Source organism: Manis pentadactyla, chromosome 3, assembly GCF_030020395.1.
Source record: "Manis pentadactyla isolate mManPen7 chromosome 3, mManPen7.hap1, whole genome shotgun sequence".
Lineage (NCBI taxonomy): Eukaryota > Metazoa > Chordata > Mammalia > Pholidota > Manidae > Manis > Manis pentadactyla.
The window spans coordinates 4,136,792-4,145,516 of NC_080021.1; the positions used below are offsets into that span (position 1 = coordinate 4,136,792).

The 8,725-nt window shown below is 56.6% G+C and overlaps 1 long non-coding RNA gene across 1 annotated transcript; it reads left to right on the top strand.

Annotated features, from left to right (window-relative positions):
- Positions 1-4,390: 4,390 nt before the first annotated feature.
- Positions 4,391-8,140, top strand: LOC118930772 (uncharacterized). The gene is made up of 3 exons (XR_005032170.2): positions 4,391-4,643; positions 5,182-5,378; positions 7,831-8,140. It is a non-coding gene; the product is annotated as an uncharacterized LOC118930772 (long non-coding RNA).
- Positions 8,141-8,725: the final 585 nt, after the last annotated feature.

Genomic DNA, 8,725 nt, shown 5'->3' on the forward strand with positions numbered 1-8,725 from the left:
GAGGAGCTGAGCCAGGGCCCCAGCGGTGGCTCCTCGTACCAGCATTAACTCAGCTCCTGCCTGCAGCCCACTTGGGTTTCCTCCGCGGTGCCCTGCAAGCAGCCCTTTGTTCTTCCGGTGATGAGATTCCTTCTGGGGACAGACAGGCCCCATCTCTCCTCTGCTCCTTCCTGCTGTGCAGCCCATCCCATGGGCCGGCCCATCAGCAGCCCCCACTTCCCACCAACCTTGCAGCGTCCTCCACAGAGCATTTGGCCTGACCCCTAGTTCTGCCATAGGCCTGCCAGGTGGCCCAACACCTCAGACACTTGCCCTCGCCCTCAGCTTTCTCATCTGTGTGGCACAGATTATAATGTTCCTGGCTCTGAGGAGTTGGTATAAGGTCTGAGTGGGTCAATGCCAGGGAAGCCTCTGGTGGCCCTCAGCCCGGGTCCTGGCCGTCTGGATGCCTGGGCACATGTGAGCTCCTGGTATGTCTGATTTGTGACTGATGTCATAGATGGATGCCAGGCACCAGCACCGACGACATGTGGGTGCTGCCCTCAGGGTATCTGGGGAGCAGAAGGGGACAGACAGGCTCAAAGAGCTGCCTAACTGTTGTTAGAAGGTTGTATGAGGAAGCAGAACATTACTCCTGGGATGTTGGAACTGTTTCCCAGAAAACGGTCATCTGGGCTGGGTGCTGAAGGATGAGTAGGAGTTTGTCAGGCAGAAACAGTATGAATCTAACAGGGCTGCGGAAGAAGGTGTCCACATCCCCCTCCTGTGTCACTTTCTGCCCAAACTCCTGTTCAGCCCATAGCATACAGAGGTTTGCCCCAGCCCGCACCACCCTGCCCCCCACTCCTTTCCTGCACACACTCACATACAGTCCCACACTTTCTCACACTCACAGTCAAGAAGCAACTTCATTGTGCCACCCTCCACTCCCACCCTCAGAACCCAAAACCTCCCCCACTGAAGCACACCGGAAACTCCGTGATGAGATGCTGAAGCTTCATGGTAACATCAGAGAGAGTGGCCTTGTGCAAAACGACAGCACTGTGCTTCCAGGGCCTCCTTCCCATGAGCTGTCAGGCCTCACCACCATGTGCTCTGTGTCAGCGGAAGACACGGAGAGGCCCACTTCCTGGGTGCTGATGAGAAGCAGGGGTCGTCGGGGTGGTCGGGGAGAGCCCCTGTTCTCCTTGGCTTATCCACCTGGTCTGATCTGGGGAGGTAGGACCACTGCTTGAGGCCCTTTGCAGGCCTCCCATCACAGCAGGACCACATCTGAGCACCTTGCCTGGCATTCCAGGCCCATCAGGGTGCTGCCCCATGCCCACAGCCACCATCTCTCCAGATGCGCCCTCACCTCTGCCTCCAGCCCCTCTGCCTGGAAGGTAGCGTCCCCATCCTTCAAGCTGTCCTCCCCACCCACCTGCCCCTGCCCCAGCCGCCTCCTCTAGCTCCCCAGCCGGTGCTCGCCTTTCTCTGCACTCAGCCAGGTCTGACCCCCGCCCTGCCCACACTGTGAGCTACTCGCTGGCAACAGCTAGCACATGGCTGCGTTGCACTGTGTTTGTTGAATGAATGAATAAGTGAGTAGTGAATGATAGAGTGGCTGAGCTGAGGGGCTCTTGGAGATCATTTGTACTATTGGGGGAAACTGAGGCCCAGAGCAAGAATGTACCCCCCCACCCCCCGTGCTGCCATCAAGCTTGCCAAGCAGTGGGACAGAGCTGGGCCTAGACCTTGAGCTCCTGACCCCCGTCCGTGCTTTTCCCTCCTCAGCTGATTGTGGTGAAGGCCCTGGGGGCTGGGGGTCCTGCCCTCCCCACAATGGCCTGTGCCCTCCTCTGGGGTCCTCACTGCCCCCCACCTTCCTCTCCAAAGGAGATTCCTAGCTGTCCCTTCTCCCTCTCTGATACCTGCCCCTCGGCTGAGCTACAGGCTTTGCAGAACAGGTGGGCAAGCATGTTGGCGGTCATGGCCAGGGGCTTCTCCTTGGTCCTCCCCGCCTCACAGAGCCTGGGCACTCAGAGGGGCCTCATGCCAGGGTGGACAGCAGCAGCCTCAGCCCCATTATGGCCACAGCTGAGGGACGCAAGCTCGCCTCAGCTGCTGGGCATGCCTGTGGTTTGACTTCCAGAAGTACCAGGAGCTCTGTCTTGGTTCAAACTAGGCTCTTTCTCTTCCTTTGCTGTGTGACCCTGAACAAGTCACTCCACCCCAATGGGCCCCAGTTTGCCCCCAGTGAAATGGGGACTCAAGGCTGACCATGTGGAAATAACATATGCAGAGGTTGGCCCATGGAGCACCAGGCATGTTGCTTTTGGGTTTTAGCACCCACCAGCCCTCTAAGGTTTGAGCTCCAGGGCCCATCCTCCACCCACACCATGACAGACATGGGAAGGGTTTCTCATTCATGAGGTGGGGCTGCCTGGAGCTGAGGGCCAGGAGATGCCCTGATAAAGCATAATGGCATTGCGCCCTCTACCACTGAGCCCCCTCATATTGAGACTTTAAAGCCATTCCCTTTTCAGTTCATCAATCCATCCATCTACCCATGTGCCCACCCATCCCCTCACTCAGTGAGCAAACATTCGCAGAGGGGCCTGGCCCAAGCCCTGGGGGAGAGCCGTGACTGGAACCAGCGATGGGTCTGCCCCCTCCAGGAGGGCACAAGAGGCATGGGGAGATGATCACATTGCCTCTGTCCTGGGTCCCACCCCATTTCTCTGATGGGAAAACAGATCCAGAGGCTCTAGCACAAGAAAATACACTATCTGTACTTTGCCATAACCAAGAAGAAAGAGGGGTGCTGAAGGTCCAAGTGTGGAAGTGAGGTGGGGTCTGTCCTTGGGGCCCCCGACATGCCCTGGCCCTAGCCGTGTGGGTGCGCTGCTCACCGGCCTCCCCTGGTGACCCTGGGCCAGCACAGGGCTGGGAGGCCTTGGGCATATTGTCTGTGTTGGGTGATGGCTACTATATTTACAGGACTTGAGGGGGTAAAAACCAAGGGAAGGGAATCATGAGAGTCACCACAGAGCGCAGGGCAGTGCGATCTCTGCCCTCCTACCAGGAGTCACGGCCGGGGGACAGGCAGGGGACAGCAGCAGTGAGCCCAGGACAACATGCAGGCCTGTTGATGGGTGTCAGCAGAGCCACATGCCCAGATAGAAACAGGAGCCCCACAACCCCTACCCAGGCCTCCCTGGGACCAAGGCCAGTGGATGTCCACTGAGGCAGGGGCTTAGCCTGGGCCCAGGGCTGGGAGGTCTCCTGCAGTCCTGACCCCCTGCCAGACCAGGACTCAGGCCCTGTTTGGGAACCTGTGTGGATTTGGGTGTGTCCCCATCAGGCATCCCACAGTCTGGATCCGTCCCCTCCTGCCCCCCACCGCCCTGCATGCCCAGGCAGTGCCACACAGGGGGTGGGAGCCCTGCTGACCCTCCCTGTCTGGACCTCCCACCTCTGCCCCCCAGGGGGGGTCCAGCCTCCTCCCCAGCTACGTCCCATCATCTAGTTTTGCTTTGAGCTCAGCTGCTGACAGTCAACCCCATGTAAATCCCAGCATTCAGGAGGAGCCAGGTGAGTGGTGAGCAGCATGTCCCCACCTGCGAGTGGCCTGCAGGGCGTGAGCAAGGCTCAGGAGGGGGCTTTGCTGCCAAACCTGTCCCCCTCCCCACCCATGTGGTCTGCAGTGGCTTCCGTGGACACCCCTAGATTCCCCTTCAGGCCAAGTGTGGGGAAGCTGGGGTTCCTATGGCCAGGATCCTCACTGAACTTAAACCACCTGATGATGTAACTGGCCTGTTGCTGGGCTGCCGCCTCCACACCTGTAGGCAATAAGCTATTACTGCTCTATATAGAGAGCTTGGCCCAGTGCCCTGGGTGGAGGCAGATAGTGCTCGACCTACCGCCAGAGAACAAGCCAGGTAATGAACCCTTTCACCCCAAGAACGTTTTGCTGTTAATTTCTTCGGTCACACTGAATCCATAGTGAACTTGCCCGGGGCTGAAACCCATTCACAAGACACCAAGGCACCCCGCCCCCTGCCAGCTCCCTCTGTGGGATTGGCCCTGGCAAAATGGAGCTCCTGTGCCACCCACAGGGTAGCCCAAACCCCAGAATGGGTGACATGTGCTGCAGAGGCCTGGAACCCCTTGCTGAGAAGGGGCAGTTCTGCAGGGCCACTCTGGCTCCCGTGGGCTGGCAGGGGCAGCAGGAGAGGGGCACGCTGAGCAGGCTCTCCCTCCACCCAGCCCTGCTCCCCCTCCAGAGCTGTTCCTGGCACCTTCCCCCAGGGCATTTTCAGCAGGCATTTCGGTCTCCTCCCAGCCAGTCCCTTTTTGGGGGGATCCTATCCGGCTGCTACCTGTCCTAGTCAAGCCCTCCCAGCTTTTCTTCCTCTTTTCTGCTGTGGCTACTACCTCAGTGGCCCCAGGGCACCAGCTTTTGTACCACAGGCAGGAGCTTGTCTGAAAGCTCAGAGCTGAGGAGCGAGATGGGGCACTTCCAACACCACGTGAGCTCCTGGATTCACCCAGACCTGAAGCAGGAACTGCCCGCAATTTATGGGGGCCAATTCCTTTCTGCTGGAACATGCCTGAGCTGGGTTTTCTTCCCCTCTGAGTCAAGGGCTCCATCTGGCCTGGCTGTGAGAAGCTCTGTGAGCTGGGAGGTGCCTTGTAAGCAGGGTGGTTTGGGAAACCGAAGGCTGCCAGCTACATTGTGAGCGCTGGACACAGCTCAGGGCTGTGAGCTACAAGGAATCTGGGAAACGAGCTGCTGTGTCCTGGGAGGTCATTTCTGACCATCATGGCCACCAGTCCCGGCCCCAGGAAGCAGTGCAGGGGGCCTGCAACCCCAGGGGAGGGTCCGGGAGGAGCCCCCAGAGGCCTGGGTGGCCTGCCTAGGCTCTGCAGGAAGGGCAGTGGGATTTCCAGGGTTGGCCCCTCCCTCCCTCTGGGGAGCAAGAGGTCAAGAGCAACTGGGCCAGTGTAGGGCAGAGCCAGTGGGGGGGCCAGGAGCAGTGCCCGGCCAGGACATTGGGGAGCACCCCACCCCACCACATCAGGGTACCATGGGGACCTCCTGTCTGTCTCACCACCCACTGAAGGCCCCTCACCCAGCACTGTGCCTGGCACCCAGTCTCCTAAGGGGCTGGCAAACACCAGACACCACTCTGTTGGCAGAAACCAGGGTTCCTGGCCAGCTGACCCTGACATCCCCCACCGTGGACCCTGCGGTCGGGCCTGCTCGCCCTCCCTCAGGCCAGCCTGCCCCAGCAGGGGTAGGAGCTGCACCACCAGGCGGCCTTCTGGAGCTTGCTGTCCACGGAGTGGGAATCAGACCCCCTCATTCTAGAGACGGGGGCCAAGGCTCCGAGAGGGTAGGTGACTAACTGCCGTGACAGAGGGACAGACCCTCCTGCTGTTTCGGTGCTGGGACCTGCCCTGGCTGCATCTGCTGAGGGCCCGGGCATGATGCTGTGGGCACTGCCAGCCCTCAGGGCTCTCCCTGCAGGGCAGAGCAGGGGCTCCAGCGGGGAGGGGGGCTGGTGCGGGAAGCGCAGCCTGCCACGATCGTGCAGAGGTGTGCCCACAGCTCTGAGCAGTGTGGCCACACCTGGGAGGTGAGAGAGGTGCTGTGAGGGGGAGAAAGAGGGTGGGCCCCCTTGGAGTTAATGTGTGAGAGGGCGGGGCGGGCATGGGGGCAGTTCCAAGGGCAGGAGCTGGGACAGCAGAGGTAGCAGGACTCCGGGCGGGGCCGGGAGAGGGCGCTGCTCAGGCTCTGCCTGCCAGGGCAGCCCAAGGACACGGTACTGGCTCAGGGCTGGACCCCAGGCAGAACTCGAGGCAGAGAGGAACTGTACCCTGGCCCTCAGCTCTCCTACCCTGGTCCCCGCCTTCCCCATGGGGCTCACCTCGCCTGCCTTCTCGGAGCCCCTGAGGCCTCCCTGGCTCTCCGTCTTGAAGGTGTGGGAACTCTCGGCAGACCATCCACCACCAATCCCCCTGGGCATTCTGGGTCTCACCCTCAGTGCCACCCTGGCCTTAGAAGGGTCTCCTGGGACGTTGGGCGGCTGCCAGGGGCTCTGGAAAACAGTCTGAAGCCTTCCTGGCAGATCTGAAAATGCCCAGGGCTCTGCAGGACAGTCCCCAGGGTCCCAGGCTTCTGCCTCCTGACATCCACCCAGACTACCCCTAGAATTCAAAGCCATTCCTTTCAAGGGGAGGCATCTCAGGGCCCACTGTGCACCCCGTAACGCACTGCCTATGTGTTCACCCTACCCCCAACCCCCGGGCTGGGCTCACACTCCAGGTCTTCCAGTGCCCTCTTTGACCTTTAACCCCACTCCCTAGGCACACCCAGCCACTGCCCTGCTGGGCCCCTCGAGGACACAGGCAGCCTGGGGCCTTCAGCATTTGTCCGTTTGTCCTCTCCAGCATCCTGGGTGCCCACAAAACCCCAGCACAGGTGTGCACTCCCGGCCCTCACACAGCAGAGGGGGTGGGGGCCCAGGGCCTTGCTGATGTCAGAACCCCAATGCACAGGGCTCCTCTCCTGGTGGGGCTCAGCCCCTCAGCGTCCCTCCCAAACTGCCCAGGCTGTGCACTATTTTTTACTCTGTCCTCACTCCAGGTGGCCTCAGATGTGGGCACAGTCATGGGAAAGACACAACGGTGTCTTAATGAAAGCCCTTCTTTGTGGCCAGGTCAAAAGGAAGAGTCCCAGGAAACAAAACATCAGTGGGACATGGAAAGGGGGCTTGGGATGGCAACCCTGTACAGTTATTTATGATCACCAAGGATCAGCCCTGAACTGAGCAGGCATGGACTCTAAACAGTGTACCGAAACCTGAGAAATGGGCTACAGGGTAGACATGGCCCAAGCCCTGAGTGGCCACTGGGTGCTCACACAAGACAGATCTGAGTAGCACCAACAGGCTTTAAACCCTAAGCCGACATCGGAGTCAGAGCCCCTGAAGACTGGTTGGAACTTGTAGCCTGGGCACAAGTGGGTTGATTGCCTACAAAAGAAAAAGTAGCTATATCCTCATAGGACTTAGATCCAGAGCCCTACAAAATAATACTTAAAATTTCCAGGATACAATCCAAAATGACAAAATGACTTAGCCTATGAAGAAACAGGAAAATCACAATTTGCATTTTATATGGAGCAAAACAATAAGCAGAAGCCAACTTGAGATAACACAGATGTTGAGATTAACCAACAAAGACTTAAGAGCAGCTATTATCAAAACGTTCCAATAAGTAAAGGCAAATACTCTTGAAACAAACAGAAATACAGAAAGCCTCAGTAAAAAAAAAAAAAAAAAAAAAGGTGAGAAGATGTAAATAAGAACAAAGTGGAAACAATAGATCTGAAAAATACATAACCAAAATAAAAATACTCATGGTACAACTCCCACTATAGCAGAATGGAGATGACAGAAGAAATAGCCAGGGAACATAAGCCTGGATCAGTAGAAAGAGTCCAGTATGAATGGGAGGGCAGGAAAGAGTCAAAGAAAATCAGAGTCTCAGGGGCCGGTGGGTTACTATCTGGAGATCTAATATTCATGAACGCAGGGTCCCAGAAGGAGAAAGAGTATGATGCAGAAAAAGATATTTGGAGAAAGAATGACTGAAATTTCCCCCAATTCAGTAAAATACACAAACCTACAGATTCAGTGTGAAACCAAGAAATTCATTCTCAGACACATCGGAATCAAACTGCTAAAACCTAAAGACAAAGAATAAATGCTTGAAAGTAGATGAAAAAATTCCAAGTTATTTAGAAGGGGGAAATTATCCAACTGACTTTGAATGTCTCATCAGAAATCCTGGAGGCCAGATGGAAGTGGAATAGTGTTTTCCAATTGCTGAAAGAAAAGGACAGAATTCTGCATCCAGTGAAAATAGCCTTCAGGAAGGAAAGCAAAGTAAGATGTTCCCAAGTGGAGGAAAACTAAAGAGAACTTTCTGTGCTGACTCCGCAACTTCTCATGAGCCTCTCATTGTTTCAAAATAAAAATTTTTTAAAAAGCACAAATGCTTGAACAGACACTTCACTGAAGAGGGTATTTGGATGATAAATAAGTGCATGGAAAGATGTTCAACACCATTAGTCATCAGGGAAACAGATTCACACCGTGATGAGATACCATGTCAGCCCTGTTAGAACAGCTCAGATACGACATAGCGGTTAGACCAGGTGCAGTGGGACTGTGGGGCAACAGGAGCCCTCATACGCTGCGGGCTGGAATGCAGAATGGGGTGGGTACTCTGGAAAACAGGAGACATACACGCCCCTTGGGCCCCAGAAGACGCTGCTAAGTGGGCACCCACCCCACTTAGGTTCACCCAAATGAAACACAAACTCCCAAGACCTTTAGTTGAATGCTCATGGCACCTTCGTTTACAGTAGTCCCAAACTGGAAACTACCCAATGTCCTTTAGGGGACGATGATTAAGTGAACTGGGGTACAGCCATGCGTGGAACAGTGCCAGCAGGAAAAATAAACTTTTCATACATGCAACAGTTCAGACAGGTCTCGATGGCATCGTGCCGAGTGAAAGAAGCCAGCCTCTGAAGGCGGGGGCTGTGTGGGCCCATGGACAGGACGCCCTCCAAAGGACAAGACTGTAATGACGCAGGATGGCCAGGAGCTTGAGGTCAGGGACTGTGTGGTGACTGACACCTTTCTTTCTCGCTGCCTCTCTGATCAGGTCT